At 47.6% G+C, this 25,098-nt stretch overlaps 1 protein-coding gene across 4 annotated transcripts in view; it reads left to right on the top strand.

The window, feature by feature from the left end:
• The window catches only part of LOC138260937 (ras-related protein Rab-7a-like), a 155,004-nt gene that overhangs the window by 82,503 nt on the left and 47,403 nt on the right, over nt 1–25,098 (top strand). The window contains exon 1 of one of the 4 annotated variants that reach the window (XM_069209469.1): nt 11,835–11,956. The exons of the other annotated variants lie outside the window; for them this stretch is intronic. The gene's annotated coding sequence lies outside the window, so the exon portion shown is untranslated. Of the gene's footprint in view, nt 1–11,834; nt 11,957–25,098 lie in introns of those variants that run through there. 4 annotated transcript variants of the gene reach the window in all.

Genomic DNA, 25,098 nt, shown 5'->3' with positions numbered 1-25,098 from the left:
CATGGTACCTCCTGTGAAGAGAACCCTGTGCCTTCCTTCCTTGTTGTGGATTAATTCACTGAGACTCTCGCTCCCATTATACACTTAACACTTTCCCAACCTCTGTATACCTTGCATCTCCCTAAAAAGTAGCAAAATCCTGCTCCTCTAAAAAATGTCAAGTCCACTCTGGAAATCAGCAGACGTCACCCCATCCCTCCGGTTCCATTTTTATGGGAAATAATTGTTAAAACACTTGTGCTCCAAGTCCTTTCTCACCAAGACAACCACTGCCTTGTCCGAGAGATGGCCAATCCTGCCTCATTCCTTGATGTAGTGTAAGGGCTGCCACTATTCCAGCGGCAGATGATGCCCTACGCATAGTCGAAAACAACACCCCATACGTAGACAAGCCTCACCCAGTGCTTGAGGGTGGTGTGAAGAACCCTTAGTCAGTTCTTCCTGGCATACCAATAGAATTTATTGCAGATGGGCACCCTCTGCAATACATGTGGGGTACCTCAAGATAGCAGCCCGTCACACCTGTTATTCAGTTCACACATGGATTTGCTACATGTCACGCTACAACACCAAGTGGTCTCCCTACACCAGTGTGTTAACAAGCCATGATAACCCTTTAGTGAAATTGGCATCCGCCGACTACAGTCCTGCCCACTCCTACTTGAATAAAAGGAATCAGGAAGCACCTGCAAACTGCACCAACCACTGTCCTCCTTACTTAATGCAAGCCCCGGAGTTAATGCGTGTCTTGGCTTGATATTCATGCACCATAAAGATTTCTCTCCACAACTGAAACAATGAGCACCTTTACTTGTCCTCTAAAGATGATTCCCATGTAACCTTTAAAAAAACACCTGGGAAAGGCGTGGTCACAGTGGTTTCAACCAACCACGTAATGCCAAGATGGCCATCTCTAGCTCTGAATGCAGCATTCAAGACGATTATGCAATGGGGCACCAAGTCGTACCCCATGAAAGTACACAACCTCCGGCTGTTTACCACTCCATCCAAAAGATTTGTAAACAACCATGAGTCATAACCAGTGAATGCATGTACCCTCTAGCTGTGCACTGCCCAGACTCAAAGATTTGTATATGGTAGCAAGACATACCATGAAACGGTACATAACCTCCTACTGTGCACTGCTCTTTCTAAAAGATTTTAACACAACCATGAGTCATACCCAGGGGTGTAAGAGACACCACCGGGGTGCTGGAAGCACCCCAGTCTTCTACAGATGAAGAAGTCTCCCCTCCAACCCTTCACTGCTGGGTAAATGTGCATGCCTCTGCAAGGCCGCCCCAGTGTGCAGCATGTTCTGAGTTGACACTGGTCTGACCCAGACTGATTAGAAACACAATAGGTTGTTTGTCCTTCAATAAGAGCCTGCAAGGCGCCTTTACCAGAGTGGGTGGGCCTACTTGGAGAATCCCAGAAAGAATCGCAGTGTTCCTCGGATAGATAATTACTCTGGAGGAAATATTTTAGGCTAATGTTGTAAACAAGTCAACAGCTTTTTTAGACTTACAGCATCAGTGACTGGAGTATTTTAAAGTACTTTTATTAATTGTGTTCCTCAAAACTTGGTTAGTAGACATGGGAGGCCTTGTACAGCCTTTTATACTGTGTACATAAGTGCTAAAAAAAAAAGCTTACAACTGTAGGGACAGGGCGACACTGGCCTAGAGAAGCCTAGTGTGTCCGGTTTTGAATATCGCCTTTTTATTTCTAAAAACCCTTTCTCTGAATAACCCTGTTACAGAAAAACCAAACTTCCTGCAGTGTTCAGGTCCACGTGCCCTCTGGCACAGCTCATAATCTCTTGCCACTGCCATCAGTCCTGTTTTGTTTGGTCTTTTGTAACACCACCTTATGTTCTGGGAGATATTTAATCTGGATCTGTGTCCAGATGTCACGTTCTAGGTCCTCACTTCTGCTACTCTGCTGTGTATTTTTGGTGGATGAATACATTTTCATAAAGACAGACCCACAGTAACTTGATAACTGATGTCGATCGGTGCTGTGGGAGGGGCAGCGCTAAGGATATGTCACTGCCTGGATACCTTCCTTGGGTTACATGGGTGTTGTATAGCGCTGGTTCATGAGTTCCTTCGAGTCTTGGCGCTATAGCAAGTAGCTGGATGTAGAATGGAAGGGGCTCCACATGAGTGTTAGGGGTTACGCTTTGGCCTTCCACTGTGACTTAGGTTGTTTGGATTGTGAGTAGTAGTCAGTCCCAAATTAAGATCCTCCATAGTGTGTGTGTGTGGGTGATTGTGGGTGAGAATGAACGTGTGTGAAGGTGCATGTCGGCACATGTGAGGTATATCTGTGGATATGTGGACTTTGATTGATCTCTGCAGCTTTTTACCTACCTGTGACTTATCAGACAAGCACAATCACTATTTATAATGAGGACCAGAAAACAACAGCACCTGTTACCCTCTTCATCGGAAACATTAGGAGAAGCTCTTCCTCCAGAAAGACATTTTTTGAGTGCAAATTCCATGTTCAGACCTGTGTTCTGGGTCCGCTTTAGTGGTAGGATGGACAGTGACCAGGACAGGAGCCCACCGTGGCCTGGACTTGAGGTACGGAGTTTCCCCAGAAGACATTCTTCAGATTTAAAAACATTTGCAGTGCGATGTACGCTGTACCAATCCTTGAAAGGACAATAAAGAAACATGTAAAAAATAAATTAAAAAAAATACATTCTTCAGGTGTTCTTGCTATTTTCAGACTTTTAATTTCCAACTGGTTAAAAGAAAGAAACTGCACAACAGTCCATTGTTAACTGAAGATCTGTCAAGCTTTGAGGACGGCATTAAGGGGGTGATTCCGACAGAGGCGGGCGGCGGTAGCCGCCCGCCTCGCGGGAACCGCCATATGGCCGCTCCGCGGTCGAAAGACCGCGTAGGCCATTCAGGCTTTCCCGCTGGGCTGGCGGGCGACCGCCAGGAGGCCGCCCGCCAGCCCAGCGGGAAACCCCTCCCCACGAGGAAGCCGGCTCCGAATGGAGCCGGCGGAGTGGGTATGTGCGACGGGTGCAGTAGCACCCGTCGCGTATTTCAGTGTCTGCTTTGCAGACACTGAAATACACAGTGGGGCCCTCTTACGGGGGCCCCTGCAGTGCCCATGCCTATGGCATGGGCACTGCAGGGGCCCCCAGGGGCCCCGCGGCACCCCCTACCGCCATCCTGTTCCTGGCGGGCGAACCGCCAGGAACAGGATGGCGGTAGGGGGTGTCAGAATCCCCCATGGCGGCGCAGCAAGCTGCGCCGCCATGGGGGATTCCAAGGGCAGCGGAAAACCGGCGGGAGACCGCCGGTTTTCCTTGTCTGACCGCGGCCAAACCGCAGCGGTCAGAATGCCCGGCGGGGCACCGCCAGCCTGTTGGCGGTGCTCCCGCATCCCCGGCCCCGGCGGTCCTTGACCGCCGGGGTCGGAATGACCCCCTAAGTGCCTTCCAAGGCATTTTAGTGAAACCACAGGTTTTGCATCCACCTCCCAGGTCAAAAAATGGAATACATTTTCCAAACATTTCATTTAAGAAAAAATGAAGAATTAGGAACAGTTCTGAGGTGTTTCCAAGCTCATAGAAAAGTGTATTGCCCACAGCACTGGCTGCAGGGAAGAAATATTTTTTTTTTGCCACAGTAAACATAGTATCTGTTGCACTGAAGCCCAGAAGATAAACTGCCTTTAACACAGTTTGGAACATTAAACTAATTTTAAATCTTGTGCCATGAGGGGGAGCCTGGTCTTGAGCACACTGGCTGCTTTTTTGCTTTTTAAAGAGGCTCAGCGCGGTCTGACATTGGACATGGAATATGGTCTACTTTGATGCCCTCCTGCCTTGGGGCATGGGTTGGGCTGTGTTCCCCTAGTCCCGTGTTGCAGCTTGGAGCTGGTATTTTCACCTGGATGCCTCCCGGAGGATGGTCACCACATGCAAAGCAGCTGTATATTCTGGCGACGGGGCACTTGGACTGGTTGGTCTGCTCTAAACTGTTATTACTGTGCCCCTGAGGATTCCTGGAACCAGAGAATGGCTGCCATTTTGGATTGGGTAGCTAAAGCTGCTGGGAGCTGTTCCACCCCCACTGGCTTCCATAGTGTTTTATCCTTGACATTCACCAGCGATAGCCCTCTGCTGAATGCAGGGTGCTTTTGCAGGTGCTCAGCTGGTTATGGATGGTGGACCCGAGTGCCGTCTGTTCTTGCACTCGTAATGGGTCAGTGCTTCTGCTCGAGACTTTAACACTACTAAAAGACTATTGTAATAGCACAAGCCCCAGTGCAACACGCCTCTGCATGACCTTACTTAAATTCTTGCTGTATTTACCTTATGAGAGTAAGCTGATTATTTATGTAACCCAGAAAGCCCTATCAATAGCAACTCTTTCTGTAGCTTTTAAGGGCGAATATACCACCACCATGCAGCAGCAATCTGGTTGGGTTACCTCCCCAGCTGCCTGGAGGTGATCACCATGCGATTGAAAACAAGCTCTCGGCACAGTCAGTGTAGCAAGCAATGATGGACACAAACAAAGAAATTAAAGCCCTGCACTCTGACCATGTTTCTGAGTGAAACTAGACACCACTGAAAATACACCATCAGACATGGAGCAGACTGGGGATCTGGAAACTTTAGCAAAAGGTGATTGCACTGGAAGACCATACCAGAATAGATAATGTTCACATTTTCGGATTTCCAGAAAAAGAAGAATGAGATTATATGTACACTGTCTGGAAACAATGGCTGCTACCCATACTAAACATTAAATTTGATCAACCTTTCAAGTTTCAGCCGGCGCACAGAATTCGCACTCATCCAGCACCTACTTCCATTACATCCCGACCAATAATTGTGGGCTTGTTGCGCCAAGGTCATACTACGCAGATCCTACAGTCTGCAAAATAGACGGTACCGATCAAGAGAAAGGGCAGAAGATCTCTGCCTCTGAGGATTTCTCAGCATAAATAAAAATTCTCTGGATAAAGATGATGGCTGTCCAGACGTTGCTAAAAAAAAGAGGACAATAGAAATGGGCTCCTAAACCCTGTTGTCATGATCTTCATTGTTGAATAAAACCAAGGAATGTGAGGATCCAGATGAGATGGAGACATTTCTGAACTCGCTAGAGACTCACGATATGGATGCTACCTCCCCGCGATCTCACAATCGCAGATATGAAAGGCAATAGATCCTGTGGCCAGGAACAAAGGTGGAATGCTGAGGAAAGCAGCTGGGCTTTCATCTGTGTAAGGTATTAATCAAGGTCACCTTTAAAAAATAGAAATACAACTGCGGTCCCATAGCTTCATGAGGTTCCACACTATTGCTTATGCATAATTTCCCTATGCTGTGCTCAGATGTAGGCCTTTGCTTTTCTAATTCTGTTCCCCTACTTCTCATCCGGGATCGTCCCCTGGTTATGCTCATCTGTTGTCTGCCTGCCAATCCATGCGTCGCTGTCTGCCTGCCAATCCATGCTTCGCTGTCTGCCTGCCAATCCATGCGTCGCTGTCTGCCTGCCAATCCATGCGTCGCTGTCTGCCTGCCAATCCATGCGTCACTGTCTGCCTGCCAATCCATGCGTCACTGTCTGCCTGCCAATACATGCATTACTGTCTGCCTGCCAATACATGCATTACTGTCTGCCTGCCAATGCATGCGTCACTGTCTGCCTGCCAATACATGCATTACTTATACATTCCTGGTATACTTATGTGCACCTATTGCATCTAGCATATCTGTCTCTGTTCAAGGATCGAAACCTCTCCAGAGCCTACCTGCATGGCCATATGTTCTTCTTCTAGGAGCTACAACTTGAACTCTTAGCTGCCTATTTTCTGGTCCCCTTATGGGAGGTACAGCAAGTCCACTGCCCAACAGACCATACAGCCTTCGAACCTGAACCTAGTTTCCCAGAATGTCAGAGGCTTTTAATATCTATAGGAAACTGGAAATAAATCTTACTTAGTGAGCAACCAAACCTACTATATCAAACTGGAAAAAAATGTACTTATTTCACAACCAAAAAGCCAGATATCACTCTTATAAAAGTGACAGATTTATCTGAAATTGACTCTTAAAAAGCTTAGGCGAGACTGGATGGGAAAGGCTCTTTATGTCACAGGATCATCCTACAGAAAAGGTGGCATGATTATTAGAAATTCTCAGCTGGCACCTGCAGGTCATAGCCTGAGCCTTGTTAAGCGAGCAATCCACTCCTCCAGTAGACTCTAGGATCCATACACATACATGCCAACAGATCCGATTCAGGGGGGGGAACTCACAATTTTTTAAGCCCAAAACAGCTTTATTGTAGCTGAGTCCCCCTCAAAATCTCCTCCCCTTCAATGTAAGTAAATGGATAAAATCTATTTCCCATTTTTTTTCTCTTCTTTCCAATTCTTCCTCTTACTGTATTCAAAATGTATGCATATATTCTCCCAGCACCAGTTAATCTTAATTTTTTGCTTACATGGGAAGGACACTGATGGAGTTTGTATCCTCAAAAGGTACCCTTGGGGGCATCTGTAACCCCATATTTGGTAAATCTTTCACCATGAAAAAAGCAGGAACAAGGATAGGCCCTTACTGCAGGATTTAATAGTGGACCATGCTTGTCTCGAGCCATGGAGTCTCCTCAGTCCCAGGAAGAGAGGTTACACACTGCAGTCTTCTCCATGAAACAGAGACTAGGAATTACTTTTTATGTTTTAAATTGTCAGTACCTCCACTGCTCTTGAAGCTGGGAGGCTCTTGGATACTGGAATGTGGTATTAACTCATACCACTCACCCACGCAGCAGACAGTTGATCTCAGACTATTTGACACTGAGGCTTCAACTTGACAGCTGCCTGCATGGAAGCCTAGAGATCACGAGGAAAAGTGGAAACTGGGAGACTAGTTTAAGGTCTATATAGAGCACACTGAACCCTCTGAGATCTCACTGCAGATGTTCTTGGCTGTCTGGAAAGCCTAATGTAGGGGTTCTCTAATTAAGATCTCTGTATCCGGCCTCAGGAAAAGCAAAGCAAAAAAAAGCGCTACAGGTTATGCTGGAAAGGCAGCTGTAGGCGCTAACTTAGCACTATAGAGATGATCCCTATGACAAGACTGTGAAAACTCGCAAAGTTAGATATAGGCACGCTGTTGTCCTTAGCGGCTGTGAAGCCTCTCTCGAGATTTAAATGAACAGGCTGAGAAAGGTGGCACTTTAGGCTTTACAGCTGTAACAAATAGCGTTCTCACAAAGTATACCAGCTCTTCGAACTAGAGAGAATGTGCTGATTACCAGACCCAAATCTTTGGAGAATTTGAAAAATTCTGTAAGGACCCTTACACCTCTTATATTAACAGTGGGAGGCAGATGTATGAGGACATCTATGCCCGTCTGCACCGCAGAGTAGTGAAGTAGCGGATCTTCACTACAGAAGTATGGCTTCTCAGCTGAATCTGAACCACTTGGTCCCACCCTCTGCTGTGCAGAGTCTTTAAACAGTCAGATGAGACCACAGCCTGATGCTGGGATTCAGTGCGGTGATCGCCTGATTGAAAACCCGCTGGACTGCGATCACAGACCAAGCTCACTCGTAAGTTCTGATGTGCTTGTAGGTCGAGCTCGCTCATAAAGTTTGATGTCAGGATCATAGTGGACATCCTTGCCCGCCAACTTTATCTCCGGTTGCTCTTCCAGATATCACACGAGACTTCTTGTTCATTTGTTCTGTCAAACCAAAGATAACCGAGATAGCCACATTGCTGCATCAATCGTCCCGGAAAAGGCTTTTAACCAAATTGAATGGCCATACCTCTTCCAGACACCAAAGACGTCCGGTTTCAAACAGAAGGTAATTCCAAAGACTCCACTCCCAGCGGCGTCTGTTTTGTGTAATGGGTTTTGCTCAGGCTGCTTTACCATAGGGAAGAGTTACAAGACGGGGTTGTCTCCTGTCACTGCTTCTCTTCTGCGTAGGAATCAAACTCCTGGCAGCCAAAATAAGGCCATCACTGCAGGTGTGAGGTACACAGATGACCATTGAGGAGATCAGCTTTCTTATCTACGCAGATGATATCCTATTTCTACTCAAGAAACCATGGGACTTAATTGCTAGGAGTGCTTGACATAGCGTCCTCTTGCAGTGGTTCCCCTACAGTAAAATAAACTGTATTCGGGTGAGGCATTCCCCATGAACACTATTGCCGGCCCTTCCTCCATTAATGGACTACTCCTCAAATGGCCTCCACATTTGATTAAATGCCTCAGAGTTTGTTGAAAGGGATTCGACAGAAGATGTCAATATAACGGAAGAATCTCACTACCAAGACTGACCCAGATTACACTAAATAGTTGGGTCTTAATTTGTCAATCTGGGACACATAAAATGGCCGCTGCTCCTAGATTTATCTACATCTTTGGGACACTCTTTAGGACGCTGGCTCTTTATATAGTGGACCAAAAAGAAGTACACTGTGTAAAGAGTCCAAGCAAACTCTAGAGGAATTACAGAGGTACAACTGACACCTCTCTTTTGTGCTAGTGTGGGCGAGCAGTTAGGCATATCAGAGGGTAGTGATAAGCATGTAAAGCACACACAAAGACAGTAAGGGAGATACACACACAAAAAAGAAATCCAACACCAATTTACAAAAATAGCACTTACTTTTATATACATTTTTATACCAATATCATCGAAATCAGGTGAGTACTTTTCAAGTTATGAATTTTTTTAAATTTCTAAAGTTGACAGTGCGATTTTTGGAGTGGTAATGTTATCCGATGGGGGAAAACAAATACTGCATATTTGTACTTAATAGCGACTTACAGTACCCTTCTTCCGGAGTTAAGATGAGTATGGGGCAAGGTCCAAGGCAGCACCAACATATCACTTCGGGAGGCACTGAGGTGTCCGGGTGCAGAGGTGCTTTCAGCTCGGGTGCTCTAATGTCATCATATCGGAAAGAAACAGACACTGCAAACGGTACTTAGCAATGATTTACAGGATTGTTCTTCTGAACTTGAGGTGAGTATGGGGCAAGGTCCAAAGCCACAACAACAGTTCACCTCAGGGGCCTCTAGGGCGTCTGTGTGAAGAGGTGTGTTACGGTGTTGGGTTTCCCATTCACATCAACGGAGATCGGTCTGGTCAGAAAGAGGCTGCAGGCAGGGGCTGGGCGGTCAACCTGGGGGAACCCACAGGGGGGCTCGACCTGTGAGATCTTCGGGCACTTAGAGACACCGTTGACCCACTTCTCCTTGGACTGTGGTGCTTGGGTGCAGTGGTGTCTTTTGGCACCAGGTTCTGGTGCAGGGGATACTCCTGGTTGGCGGGAACATGCAGAATGAGGCTGCATGCACCGTCAGGAAGTCCACAGTGGATGAACTTAAGGTGGGCTTCGTCTCTGGAGGGCCTGGCAACCACGTTGACACCGTTGGCCCACTTCAGCTCCGGCTAGGCTGCTTTGATGCAGTGGTGATATCCGGCCTTGGGTTTTTGGTGGTCCCGGTCCTCACATTTCTTTCTGGGGTTGCCTGCAGATGCACGGAAGCAGCTCCTCTACTCCAAGGGATTTCTTCTTGGTGACTTGCCAAGAACTTGCAGCTCTCCCAGTTTCTTGGATGTTGCAGTGCCAGGACAGGTCAGTTGCTCCCCAAAGGTCGGCTGCAGCAGGAAGGCTAGGCGCCAAGTTAGTCATGCTCCTCAATTCTCGGGTCAACAGGCTTCTTTGTCCACCCCTTCTTTTGTGATCAGCAAGGATCTGTTTTCCTGGTATCGAGGAGGGGTCCCTAATACCCCATTTAGGGAGTGTTAAGAGTAATAGCCAGTGGGCTACTGACCCTCGGGGTCACTACACGTCCTAGATGACCACTTCCTTTGGGGAGTGGGCATCGCCCTGTCCCAGAGTTCCTAGTTCCACTACATAGAAGATGGCAGAATTTCTAAGGCTTTGTTCACTTCAGGCTGGTCACCCTAGGGGTGTAACCAGCATGCAAATGCAACACACCTCCTACATAGCTAATTTTCCCGCCTGACCAGGTGCCAAAGTGGCACTGGGGAAGGGGATATCCAACCTCCTCTGAGGAGAGCCAGATCTGCATTCCAAAGGCAGTGGGCTTCTTTGAAGCTTCCTGCTTTGGAATGCAGATTTGTGGGTCATCCTTTTGGGAAGGGGTGTTTTAACACACCTGCCAGAGTAGGCTGTGCTTCTGTCTGACCAAGAGTTAAGGCTCTTACCCTTGGGGCCAGAAATTTGTCTTTTGATGGCAGACTGGCTACAACTAGTCATTTGGCCCACCAGCAGTTGGTAGGTTTTCAGGGACATCTCTATGGTGCCCTCTGGGTGCATGTATGAATAAATCCATCACTGGAATCAGAGAGGGTTTACTGATATAAGATATTTGATACCAAACATTCCTACTTTCCGTGCAGATTTCATGTAGCTGGGGAACTGGTATTGACCAGTGTCCGGTACATCTACCTAAAATGACTTCCCTGTTCACTCACTATGCCTAAGAATCAACAAAGACATAGGGGCATATCTGCTTTTGGAGGGATGCCCACACATGTAATTTAATGCACCCTGCCTTGGGGGGGGGGGTGTAAAGCTTGCTGTAGGGGTGTCTTACAAATATTACAAGCAGTGTTTACTGGACATGACACCCAGGCTGTGTGCTATGTTGTGTTTTTATTTTTTGGAGCACCTTGCACGCAGCTTGTAATGTCACTCTGCATGAGGTTGGTGCTGGGTCCCATAAAGTGACACAATTTATGCTGCAGCTCCTAGGACCCCTCGTTAGTACCTATGCCCTAGGTACCAGAGGGGCCATTTATTAGGGATTTACAAAGGTGCTAAAGGACCTGGACACTTAGAGGATCACGTGACCAGGTTTTTTGGGGGGGAAGGAACACTGGCATTGGGGACCTGGTTAACGGGAACCCAGTGCACTTCAGTCAAAGTTGCATCAAAACCCAGGCAAAAGTGTGTGGGGGGGGGGGGTACTGCAACCAGAACCTAGATTCCTGTACTCTCACTCTCTCTTGTGATCACTCGAAGTCTCATAGATAAAATGATCAAAAGCTATGGGACTCCCAGAAAGCTTGCCCCTGACTACCATGTCACCCCAGAACAAATAATTATAAGTGCATTGAAGGTAGAGGATGAGGGCTGAACTGCTCCTCTGGAGGAGGGTCAGTCTTATTTTAATTTGGGTAATTTTCTCCCATTAGGACCTGCAGTGTGATCAACAGCTGACAATGCACAGATTCACAACTTTTTGATTTTTATGTACAGGACATCATCGGCACACATGACTGAAAGACTCTCAAAATCGTGCCAAATATTTTGATTCTGAGGCTGTGTTGACTGACAATGGATATATATTTTGAAAGCACATGATTTAAAAAGTAGTTTGAAGTTTCTTGACACAGGACTTATAAAGGCTATTTGTATTCTAGGGTACAGTGCAACAGATACTGCTTCTGTTGTGGGAAGAAAACATGTTCCTCTTTGCAGCCAGTGCTGGGTGCCATACACGTTTCTATAAGCTTAGAAACTCCCCAGAACTGTTTCCAATTCATGAAATTATAAAGTAAAATGTTTGGAAAATGTATTTCACTTTGTGACTTGGGAGCTGCGTGCACACCCTGAGGTTTCTCCAATATGCTCTTCATAGTATTTAATGCCCTACTCGAACCTTTACAGATCTCAGGATGGGCTTTAACTGGTTGGAAATGAAAAGTCTGATCCAGCAAGAACACTTGAAGAATACCTTATGGGGATTCCTGTTCTCACACCACAAGTCCAGGCCACGGTGGGTCCTGCCCTGGTTGCTGTCCATCCTAACACTGAAGCTGAGCTGGAGCACAGGACTGAGTGTGTAGAGGACAGCCACAAAATGTCTTTCTCGAGGGAGTGCTTCTGCTGATGTTTCAGATGAAGGGAGTAGGTAACAGGTGCCGGTGTTTTCTGATTCTAATTATCAACTAGTGATTGTTCTTGTCTGATAAGTCACAGATTATGTAAAAAGCTGCACAGAGATCAACCACAATCCACATATTCACTGATACCTCTCACATGTGCTGACATGCACCTTCACGCACACATGCATTCTCACACACACATACACTTTGGAGGACCCTCATTTAGGGCTGTCCTTTACTCACAATCCAACCAACCTCAGTCATACTGGAAGGCCAAAGCGTAACCCCCAACACTCATGCGGAGCCCCTTCCATTCTACATCCAGCTACTTGCTATAGCGCCAAGAGTCGAAGGAACTCATGAACCGGCGCTATACAACATCCATGTATCCCACAGAAAGTATCAAGGCAGTGACACATCCTAAGGGTGAAGCTGAGTTACACGCTGTCCCTCTCACAGCACTGATCTACATTAGTTATCAAGTTACTGTGGGTTTTGTCTTCAGTATTAATCCGCCAAAAATACACAGCAGAGTAGCAGAAGTGAGGACCTAGAACTTGACAACTGGACACAGAGCCTTTTAAATATCTCCCAGAACAAAAGTGTTACAAAAGACCAAACAAAACAGGTTTGATGGCAGTAGCAAGAGATTATGAGTTTTGCCATCTGACAAGTGTGAAAAGAGCAGAGAATTGTCTGTTGATTAAACCCTTCATAGTTAGAAAAAGTCAAATGTCCTGGCTAGTAGAGGGCATGTGAACCTGAACAGTGTAACAAGTTTTGTGTTTCTTTATCAGAGTTACTCAAAGCAGGGGTTTTCAGAATAAAAGAAGGTGATATTCAAAACCGGACACACTAGGCTTCTCTAGGCCAGTTTTACTCTGTCCGGACAGTTGTAAGCTTGTTTTTCTAGCACTTATATACACAGTGGTATGTGAGCTACAAAAGGCCTCCAATGCCTACTAATCATGTTACAAGGAACACATTCAATTACTAAAGGCACTTTAAATTACTGCATTCAGTCACTAAAGCTGGAAGCCTAAAAAAGCTGTTGAGTTTTTAACAAAGTTAGCCTAAAATATTTCGTCCGTAGTAATTGTTTATCAAAGGCCGCAATTCTTTCTGGGATCCTGTGAGAGGGTGCCCCATACTGTGGTAAAGGTGCCCTGCAGGCTCTGATTGAAAAATAAACAGATAAGTGATTGTGTTTTCTTCAGTCCTTGGCCAGCGCAGTCAGCTCAGAGCTTGCTGCCTTCTAGAGGCATGCACATCTACTTGCTGCCAAGCTGAGGGGGGCCCTTTCATGTCTAGAACACTGGGCCCCTCAAACTGTGAGGGTTCTCGGGGTGTCTGTTACTCCCCTGTACCATGGCCCGAGTTGTGCACCGAGGAAATTCATATCCTCCTACTCAGAGTGGCTCTTTGTGAAAGATTTCTACATGACCCCTCTTGTGTTCCTCTCTCAATCGATCACTCAGTCAGTACTTGTAGAGCACAGCTTATCACCTGTGAGGGTATCCAGGCGCTGGGTATGTCTCTGACAGATGTGTACACAACTCCTAGTTGTGTCCTCTGAATGCATGTACTTACTCACACTTCTTGATAAAAGCTGTGTGGACCACCCCTTTTTTTGTAGTCTGTGAATGGATGTTTCCTTCTGCTGTACACCATTCTATTTAAAAGATTGGTACATGAGCCGGAGTCATATTTATCCTGTATGACCCAGCTATTCACAGCTTGTTCTTTTTTAAATATTTGTTCGAGGCCCCAAGTGAACGCACATATCGTCCTACTGGCCACAGTAAGAAACAAGTCTCTGAATGTACATAACATTTAACAATGCATCACTCTGTCCAGAAGATTTGAAAACATCCCTAAGCCCTGCAGCGTACCAGGCAATAGGGGTGTGGCCTTGCTGCGTCAGGCGCACGCTGACACACGCGCTCTGGTGACCGCTGCAGTCGCCAGAGCCAATAAGTGTGACTGATCAGCCCACGGGCCAGCGGTTGCGACCCAGCCCCAGCGTATGATGTAGTTCCTGTGCTTTACCAGTCCTTGCTGTTGATCCATGGGCAACAAAGGTGCAAAAAGGCCAGTGCCTGGCCCAGAGTGCCCCTGACAGTCTGCCGGGGCAGATCCGGAGATTATTTAAGGCATAAGCAAAGTATGCAATTGCCCAGGGTCCCCACCTTTTAAAAGGGCTCCTTTGGAAAGCCATCTTCCTCCGTCTTCTCACCTCTGTCCATTTTTCTCTGTTAAGCTCTTCCCATCTCCAACAGCATCTTAAGAATGTTTGAGACCCCAGCCAAACAAAATTCAGACATTTTGGGGGTCATTCTGACCCTGGCGGCCGGTGGCCGCCAGGGCCACCGACCACGGGAGCACCGCCAACAGGCTGGCGGTGCTCCAACGAGCATTCTGACCGCGGCGGTTCAGCCGCGGTCAGAAGCGGAAAGTCAGCGGTCTCCCGCCGACTTTCCGCTGCTCGTTTGAATCCTCCATGGCTGCGGAGCGCGCTCCGCAGCCATGAGGATTCTGACCCCCCCTACCGCCATCCTGTTCATGGCGGGAAAGCCGCCATGAACAGGATGGCGGTAGGGGGGGTCGCGGGGCCCCTGGGGGCCCCTGCCGTGCCCATGCCAATGGCATGGGCACGGCAGGGGCCCCCGTAAGAGGGCCCCGCAAGGTATTTCAGTGTCTGCCTTGCAGACACTGAAATACGCGACGGGTGCTACTGCACCCGTCGCACCTTCCCACTCCGCCGGCTCGATTACGAGCCGGCATCCTCGTGGGAAGGGAGTTTTTCCCTGGGCTGGCGGGTGGTCTTTTGGAGACCGCCCGCCAGCCCAGGGAAAAACTCATAATACCCTCCGCGGTCTTCTGACCGCGGAGCGGTATTATGGGGGCGGAATTCTGGCGGGCGGGCTCCGCCGCCCGCCAGAATTAGAATCACCCCCTTTGTGTGATTCTGCTTCTAAAAGTGTAATGTGTTGTTTAATATTTTTGGCACTGTGCAGGCTTGAATTAGCACAAAATTGGTATTGAAATTCAAAACTGTTAGACAGCCTCAAAATATCTCTTGCCTGGGGCCCCAAAGATCCTTACAATGACAATGGGCAGATCCCGTGGAGTCATGTTGGTGGCCACCCAAGTCTAAAATTGGAAGGTTCCTTGTGCCTATGAGACTGCTAGAGGCTGCGATAGTGACTAATAGGTTGAGCAGTCACCTAACTCTAGATTAAAAGGGATGCCCATGGTCTTCGAGTGTGAGGGAAGCTCAGACGCTGGCCAAAGCTGCCCAACTCTGGCATTATTAAAATTACAACACTCTGCCTGCAGGCTGCTGGTTCTTTCCCCTTCCCCTCCTGTGCACCCACTGCACGGTAGATAAGGGCCTTCAAAAAGGTAAGCAGCCCTGCAAACGGCCTCGGCATTGTTGGGGATGGCTCCTAGTGGTCCATTTTAGCACCACTTACTTGCATGTGCAGTTCGACGACTGGCTGATATTAATGTGCCGGCTCCCCAGGAATGGTGCCTGGCTCCCCAGGAATGGTGCCTGGCTTCCCAGGAATAGTGCCTGGCTTCAGCAGTGTCGCCTTGAGGGTCTCCCCACAAATCTTGGGTGCTCAGCAGCCTTTGCCCACTCATGTGACAGTGTATAGATACCACATGGGAGAAGCAACTGGAAACCCGCTACTGTCGTTCAATGGATAGACCGATCCGGCGACAGGACCTCCCTGCTGGCTGGTATGGCTAGTCTACTTTAAAAATGACTTAAAAACTACGAACGAGCATGATGAGGGTGTGAAAAGCTACCTCCTGCTCCCCTACGCAGGAGAGGAGATGTCCAAGCTATTAGGAGGTGTTTGCAACCTTTGAGGCCAATTTTACCCTCAGCTCAACTGTGATGTTGAGCCATTCAACATGAACACAAAACTATTTATGGGGTCTACGTAAGGCCAGCGATGGCTCCTCCGTTAGGGTTGAGCGTCGCCCCCCATCCCCCTGCCAGTAGGAGAAGCTGCAAAACCTTTAACAAAACGATAGTGACCATGTTTATTATTGTTTTGTTTATTAAAAGGGCAGGGCTACAGGAGTGACGAGCAGTGAGGCGAGTGCACTGTGCACTCCCCACAGTGCGCATGTACATTTGGCCAGCCGTCTCTCTGAGCAGCATCAGGCTTGGCTGCAGGGCAGGATGGGAGCCTATGCCTGCAGCGACGGGAGAAAGAGGAGTGATGTGACTCTGCGAATCGCGTACGTTTTGTTTTTTAATTAAATTTTACCCGCTAGTGCGCCACACCCGCCCTGCCCTTTTAAGGGAAGTGAGCCGCGACTGCCTGAGGCTGTGGGAACTGCCATAACATGCACCGATGAGGGTCACATAAAAGAAAACTGGGTTCAAGTAATACAAGTTTGCAGATCATTGGCACACAGAAAAAATATTCTGCAGGAACCATGCAAGTCTCTTGATGATATCCTAATACTAGGCCGCTCTCACAAACTCTCCAACAGGAGAGCGGAGAACATGGAGCAGCCCTCGCGCAGATCCATATTAAAGAAGAGTCTGATGAAATGAGGCCCATTTAGTCCGAGTCTGCCCTGGTAAAGGGAGCCCAAGAGGACCCAAGGGATGGACCAGCTATTCTCATTCCACTAAAACCACTGAACAAACGTCCAGCGGATATTGTGGTGCTGAAGCACACCGAATGGAACAATGCCCTGCCTAAGGCAAGACATGCATAACTGTGGAAGAAGTAATCATATGACACGGGTGTGTTGCACAGCCCGAAAAGGCCGTGCAGTGCAAGCCGTGAGAAGGCTGCATGGGACAGTAAATTGGACCGCCGACAAAGCCTAGCTGGTGTGAGCCAAGGCTATGGAGAAGAAAATAATTACAAAGAGGCCTTCATCATATCATTTGCCAAACAGTCAACCAAACCTCCCCCCAGAATTCAAAAGTGGGTCCTGCAGTTTCAGAAATATAATTTCACAATTAAGTTCCAGCCAGGCTGCAACAACCAAGCAGATTTTTTTTCTAGGCACCCGGGATCAGGGGGTAGGAAACTGTAGGAGGCTGGACTGGCTTGTAGTGAGTACCTAGGGGTACTTGCACCTTGCACCAGGCCCAGTTATCCCTTATTAGTGTATAGGGTGTCTAGCAGCTTAGGCTGATAGATAATGGTAGCTTAGCAGAGCAGCTTAGGCTGAACTAGGAGACGTGTGAAGCTACTACAGTACCACAAGTGTCACTTGCACAATATCATAAGAAAACACAATACACGGTTATACTAAAAATAAAGGTACTTTATTTTTATGACAATATGCCAAAGTATCTTAGAGTGTACCCTCAGTGAGAGGATAGGAAATATACACAAGATATATATACACAATAGCAAAAATATGCAGTATAGTCTTAGAAAACAGTGCAAACAATGTATAGTTACAATAGGATGCAATGGGGATACATAGGGATAGGGGCAACACAAACCATATTCTCCAAAAGTGGAATGCGAACCACGAATGGACCCCACACCTATGTGACCTTGTAGAGGGTCGCTGGGACTATTAGAAAATAGTGAGAGTTAGAAAAATAACCCTCCCCAAGACCCTGAAAAGTGAGTGCAAAGTGCACTAAAGTTCCCCCAAGGACAAAGAAGTTGTGATAGAGGAATAATGCAGGAAAGACACAAACCAACAATGCAACAACAATGGATTTCCAATCTAGGGTACCTGTGGAACAAGGGGACCAAGTCCAAAAGTCACAAGCAAGTCGGAGATGGGCATATGCCCAGGAAATGCCAGCTGTGGATGCAAAGAAGCTTCTACTGGACAGAAGAAGCTGAGGTTTCTGCAGGAACGCAAAGGGCTAGAGACTTCCCCTTTGGTGGATGGATCCCTCTCGCCGTGGAGAGTCGTGCAGAAGTGTTTTCCCGCCGAAAGAACACCAACAAGCCTTGCTAGCTGCAAATCGTGCGGTTAGCGTTTTTGGACGCTGCTGTGGCCCAGGAGGGACCAGGAGGTCGCAAATTGGACCAGGAGGTAGAGGGGACGTCGAGCAAGACAAGGAGCCCTCTTAGCAGCAGGTAGCACCCGGAGAAGAGCCAGAAACAGGCACTACGAGGATGCGTGAAACGGTGCTCACCCGAAGTTACACAAAGGAGTCCCACGTCGCCGGAGACCAACTTAGAAGGTCGTGCAATGCAGGTTAGAGTGCCGTGGACCCAGGCTGGACTGTGCACAAAGGATTTCCGCTGGAAGTGCACGGAGGCCGGAGTAGCTGCAAAAGTCGCGGTTCCCAGCAATGCAGTCTAGCGAGGTGAGGCAAGGACTTACCTCCACCAAACTTGGACTGAAGAGTCACTGGACTGTGGGAGTCACTTGGACAGAGTTGCTGGATTCGAGGGACCTCGCTCTTTGTGTTGAGAGGAGACCCAAGGGACCGGTAATGCAGCTTTTTGGTGCCTGCGGTTGCAGGGGGAAGATTCCGTCGACCCACGGGAGATTTCTTCGGAGCTTCTAGTGCAGAGAGGAGGCAGACTACCCCCACAGCATGCACCACCAGGAAAACAGTCGAGAAGGCGGCAGGATCAGCGTTACAGAGTTGCAGTAGTCGTCTTAGCTACTGTGTTGCAGTTTTGCAGGCTTCCAGCGCGGTCAGCAGTCGATTCCTTGGCAGAAGGTGAAGAGAGAGATGCAGAGGAACTCGGATGAGCTCTTGCATTCGTTATCTAAAGTTTCCCCAGAGACAGAGACCCTAAATAGCCAGAAAAGAGGGTTTGGCTACTTAGGAGAGAGGATAGGCTAGCAACACCTGAAGGAGCCTATCAGAAGGAGTCTCTGACGTCACCTGGTGGCACTGGCCACTCAGAGCAGTCCAGTGTGCCAGCAGCACCTCTGTTTCCAAGATGGCAGAGGTCTGGAGCACACTGGAGGAGCTCTGGACACCTCCCAGGGGAGGTGCAGGTCAGGGGAGTGGTCACTCCTCTTTCCTTTGTCCAGTTTCGCGCCAGAGCAGGGCTAAGGGGTCCCCTGAACCGGTGTAGACTGGCTTATGCAGAATTGGGCACATCTGTGCCCAAGAAAGCATTTCCAGAGGCTGGGGGAGGCTACTCCTCCCCTGCCTTCACACCATTTTCCAAAGGGAGAGGGTGTAACACCCTCTCTCAGAGGAAGTCCTTTGTTCTGCCATCCCGGGACAAGCCTGGCTTGACCCCAGGAGGGCAGAAACCTGTCTGAGGGGTTGGCAGCAGCAGCAGCTGCAGTGAAACCCCAGGAAAGGCAGTTTGGCAGTACCAGTGTCTGCTCTACAGACCACTGGGATCATGGAATTGTGCCAACAATGCCAGGATGGCATAGAGGGGGCAATTCCATGATCTTAGACATGTTACATGGCCATATTCGGAGTTACCATTGTGAAGCTACACATAGGTAGTGACCTATATGTAGTGCACGCGTGTAATGGTGTCCCCGCACTCACAAAGTTCAGGGAATTGGCCCTGAACAATGTGGAGGCACCTTGGCTAGTGCCAGGGTGCCCTCACACTAAGTAACTTTGCACCTAACCTTTACCAGGTAAAGGTTAGACATATAGGTGACTTATAAGTTACTTAAGTGCAGTGTAAAATGGCTGTGAAATAACGTGGACGTTATTTCACTCAGGCTGCAGTGGCAGGCCTGTGTAAGAATTGTCAGAGCTCCCTATGGGTGGCAAAAGAAATGCTGCAGCCCATAGGGATCTCCTGGAACCCCAATACCCTGGGTACCTCAGTACCATATACTAGGGAATTATAAGGGTGTTCCAGTAAGCCAATGTAAATTGGTAAAATTGGTCACTAGCCTGTTAGTGACAATTTGGAAAGAAATGAGAGAGCATAACCACTGAGGTTCTGATTAGCAGAGCCTCAGTGAGACAGTTAGTCACTACACAGGTAACACATTCAGGCACACTTATGAGCACTGGGGCCCTGGTGAACAGGGTCCCAGTGACACATACAACTAAAACAACATATATACAGTGAAAAATGGGGGTAACATGCCAGGCAAGATGGTACTTTCCTACACAACCCTCCCCCCCCCCCCAAACGAAGGACAATAAGACTAGCCATGACCTGATGAGTCTTCATTGTCTAAGTGGAAATATCTGGAGAGTCCATCTGCATTGGAGTGGCTACTCCCAGGTCTATGTTCCACTGTATAGTCCATTCCCTGTAGGGATATGGACCACCTCAACAATTTAGGATTTTCACCTTTCATTTGTTTTAGCCAAAGTAGAGGTTTGTGGTCTGTCTGAACAATGAAGTGAGTGCCAAACAGGTATGGCCTCAACTTCTTCAGAGCCCAGACCACAGCAAAGGCCTCCCTCTCTATGGCAGACCAACGCTTTTCTCTAGGGGTCAACCTCCTACTAATAAAAGCAACAGGTTGATCCTGGCCCTCAGAATTAAGTTGTGATAGGACTGCCCCTACTCCTAATTCAGATGCATCAGCTTGGACATAGAATTTTTTAGAGTAACAAGGGCTTTTCAGGACAGGTGCAGAGCACATGGCCTGCTTCAGCTCCTCAAAAGCTTTCTGACAGTTTGCTGTCCATAATACCTTTTTAGGCATTTTCTTGGATGTGAGGTCATTAAGAGGGGCTGCAATGGAGCCATAGTTCTTAATGAACCTCCTGTAATACCCAGTGAGGCCTAGGAAGGCTCTTACCTGAGTCTGAGTGGTAGGGGGAACCCAATCAATAATTGTTTGGATTTTCCCCTGAAGTGGTGCAATCTGTTCCCCACCAACAAGGTGTCCCAGATAAACCACCTTACCCTGCCCTATCTGGCACTTTGAAGCCTTGATAGTGAGGCCTGCCTTTTGCAGGGCCTCCAAAACTTTCCATAGGTGGACCAGGTGATCATCCCAACTGGAGCTAAATACAGCTATATCGTCCAAATATGCTGCACTGAAAGCTTCCAGCCCTTGCAGGACTGTATTCACCAACCTCTGAAAAGTGGCAGGTGCATTTTTCAAACCAAAAGGCATTACAGTAAACTGGTAATGGCCTCCAATGGTTGAAAATGCAGTTTTAGGTTTAGCATCTTCTGACAATTTGATCTGCCAATACCCTGCAGTCAAATCAAAAGTGCTTAGATACTTGCCAGATGCCAGTGTATCTATGAGCTCATCTGCCCTAGGTATAGGGTGAGCATCAGTTTTGGTTACCAGGTTGAGACCTCTATAGTCTACACAAAACCGCATTTCCTTCTTTCCATCTTTGGAATGGGGTTTTGGTACAAGTACCACAGGAGAAGCCCATGGACTTTCAGAGTGCTCAACCACTCCTAGTTCTAACATTTTCTGGACCTCTTGCTTTATGCAGTCCCTGACATGGTCAGGCTGCCTATAGATCTTACTTTTGACAGGTAAACTGTCTCCAGTATCTATAGTGTGCTCACACCAAGAAGTGGTACCTGGCACAGTAGAGAAGAGTTCAGAGAATTGATCTAGGAGATTTATGCAATGGTCTTTCTGCTCAGCAGTAAGACAATCAGCCAAAACTACACCTTCCACAAGAGCATCTTGTTCTGTGGAAGAGAAGAGATCAGGTAGAGGATCACTGTCTTCTTCCTGTCCCTCATCAGTTGCCATGAGCAGGGTGAGATCAGCCCTGTCATAGTAGGGTTTCAGGCGGTTTACATGGAGTACCCTAAGGGGACTCCTTGCAGTGCCTAAGTCAACTAAATAGGTGACTTCACCCTTTTTCTCAACAATTGTGTGGGGACCACTCCATTTATCTTGGAGTGCTCTTGGGGCCACAGGCTCCAAGACCCACACTTTCTGCCCTGGTTGGTACTGAACCAAAACAGCCTTCTGATCATGCCATTGCTTCTGGAGCTCTTGGCTGGCCTGAAGGTTTTTACTGGCCTTTTTCATATACTCAGCCATCCTTGATCTGAGGCCAAGTACATAATCCACAATATCTTGCTTAGGAGCTTTTAAAGGTTGTTCCCAACCCTCCTTTACAAGTGTGAGTGGACCCCTAACAGGGTGTCCAAAAAGAAGTTCAAAGGGGCTGAAGCCCACTCCTTTCTGGGGTACCTCCCTGTAGGCAAAAAGGAGGCATGGTAGAAGGATATCCCATCTCCTGCGGAGTTTTTCAGGGAGACGCATAATCATGCCTTTGAGAGTTTTGTTAAATCTCTCCACCAGTCCATTAGTTTGTGGATGATAGGGTGTAGTGAATTTATAAGTTACACCACACTCCTTCCACATGGCCTTTAAGTATGCAGACATGAAATTGCTTCCCCTGTCTGATACTACTTCCTTTGGGAAGCCCACCCTAGAAAATATTCCCAGGAGGGCCTTTGCCACTGCAGGAGCTGTAGTGGTCCTTAAAGGAATAGCTTCAGGATATCTTGTGGCATGGTCCACTACCACCAAGATGAATCTATTGCCTGAAGCAGTAGGAGGGTCAAGGGGGCCAACTATGTCAACCCCTACCCTTTCAAAGGGAACCCCAACCACAGGCAGTGGAATAAGGGGTGCCTTTGGGGTGCCACCTGTCTTGCCACTGGCTTGACAGGTTTCACAGGACGTACAAAATTCTTTTGTGTCTTCAGACATTCTAGGCCAATGAAACAAGGGAACAAGTCTGTCCCAAGTTTTAATTTGTCCCAGATGCCCAGCTAGGGGAATGTCGTGGGCAAGAGTTAGGAGGAACTTTCTGTACTCCTGAGGAATCACTAATCTCCTGGCAGCTCCAGGTTTAGGATCCCTATGCTCAGTGTACAAGAGGTTGTCCTCCCAGTAAACTCTGTGAGAGTCACTGACATCCCCATTAGCCTGTTTGACAGCTTGCTGTCTTAGACCCTCTAATGTGGGACAGGTTTGCTGTGCCACACTCAGCTCCTCCCTGGCAGGCCCCCCTTCACCCAAAAGCTCAGCAGTATCTGCTTCCAGCTCCTCTGGTGTAGGTTCTGCACATGGAGGGAATTCTTCTTCCTCAGAAGTTGAATCCACTGTAGAGGGAGGGATAGTAGGAAGTGGTTTGCTTCTACTAGCCCTAGCTTTAGGGAGCACTTGGACCATTGTTCCAGGATCCAAGCTTCCCTGTCCTTTTTGCTTTTTGGCCTGAGCCCTGGTTAAAGCAAAAATATGCCCTGGGATGCCCAGCATTGCTGCATGGGCCTCCAACTCCACATCTGACCAAGCTGATGTCTCCAAATCATTTCCTAGTAGACAGTCTACAGGTAAATCTGTGGCTACCACAACTTTCTTTGGACCAGTAACCCCCCCCCCCAGTTGAGATTAACAACAGCCATGGGGTGGCTAAGTGTGTTGTTGTGAGCATCGGTTACTTGGTACTGGTGTCCAAGTAGGTGTTGTTCAGGGTGGACCAGTTTCTCTATGACCATAGTCACACTGGCACCAGTGTCCCTGTAGGCCTGAACCTCAACACCATTTATTAGGGGTAGCTGCTTGTACTTATCCATATTAAGGGGACAAGCAACTAAGGTGGCTAAATCAATAGCCCCCTCAGAGACTAACACAGCCTCTGTGGCCTCCCTAACAAGGCCAACCCCAACTAAGTTACCAATAGTGAGCCCAGCTACTCCCTTGGATTGGCTATTAGTAGGTTTGCTCCCACCACCACTGCTATTAGTAGGGACTCTAGGGGTAGCAGTAGGGGTTGTACTGGTAGGAGGCTTGGTGCTTTTCTTTGGACAACTGGGATCTGTTGTCCAATGGCCTTTTACTTTACATAAATAGCACCATGGTTTCTTTTCTTTGTTTTGATTAAAGGAGGATTTGGACCCACCACCCCCACCAGAGTGTTTTTGTGGGCCTGATGAAGAATCATTTTTAGATTTGTCCCCACCCTTGTCAGAAGACTTACCATCCTTCTTTTTGTTGCCATCTTTGTCACCCCCTGTATGAACTTTTCTGTTCACCCTTGTTCTGACCCATTTGTCTGCCTTCTTTCCCAATTCTTGGGGAGAGGTCAGATCAGAGTCCACCAAGTACTGGTGCAACAAATCAGACACACAATTATTAAGAATATGCTCTCTCAGGATCAAGTTATACAGGCTGTCATAATCAGTAACTTTACTGCCATGTAACCACCCCTCCAAGGCCTTCACTGAATGGTCAATGAAATCAACCCAGTCTTGTGAAGACTCCTTTTTGGTCTCTCTGAACTTTATCCTGTATTGTTCAGTGGTTAAGCCATAACCATCCAGGAGTGCATTCTTAAGTACTGTAAAATTATTGGCATCACTTTCTTTCACAGTAAGGAGCCTATCCCTACCTTTTCCACTAAATGATAGCCATAGGATAGCAGCCCACTGCCTTTGAGGGACATCCTGTACAACACAGGCCCTCTCAAGTGCAGCAAACCACTTGTTAATGTCATCCCCCTCCTTATAAGGGGGAACTATCTTGTGCAGATTCCTGGAATCATGCTCTTTTGCAGGATGACTATGGGGAATACTGCTTCTGCCACCATGGGTTTCTAAATCCAACTTCTGTCTTTCCTTCTCTAATTCTAAAGACTGTCTATCCAAATCCAGCTGTTTCTTTTTAAGCTTCAGTCTGGTTTGTTCCACCCTCAATTTATTGAGTTCCCTTTCTAACAATCTGTCATCAGGGTTGGTGGGAGGGACATTTCTAGATACAGAGGTATGATGGGAATGAACAGAAGGAGACCTGTCCCTTACAGAGGGCACCCTAACAGCGTGGCTGACAGTGTAATGTGAGAGCACATCATCTGTATGATGTGACTCCACCTCAGTACCAACTATGCTAGACTGTCTTGTAATGGGAAGGCTAAGAAGTTTCTTTCCTGAACCTTTACCTGGGGGAGTCCCTGGATCAGATTGAGAACCATTAGCTACTTTTTCAACAGATGGGGCACTTTTAGCCTTATCCTGTTCTCTAAGCATATTAAGTAACAGTTCCAAGGAAGGATTCTTCCCTACACTCAAACCTCTCTCTATGCAGAGACTCCTTGCTCCTTTCCAGCTAAGGTGATCATATGCAATCTTAGACAGGTCAACATTTTGGCCTGTGCCAGACATTTTTAGAGAGAGTTAAAGTGATAGAAAAAGAGAAAAAAGTTTTCAGAACTTTTTGGAAAGACAGAAAAAACTTTTTAAACTTTTAAGAACTTTTTGAAAGTTT

Source organism: Pleurodeles waltl, chromosome 10, assembly GCF_031143425.1.
Source record: "Pleurodeles waltl isolate 20211129_DDA chromosome 10, aPleWal1.hap1.20221129, whole genome shotgun sequence".
Taxonomy (NCBI): domain Eukaryota; kingdom Metazoa; phylum Chordata; class Amphibia; order Caudata; family Salamandridae; genus Pleurodeles; species Pleurodeles waltl.
This window is presented reverse-complemented; position numbering and strand designations above follow the sequence as displayed.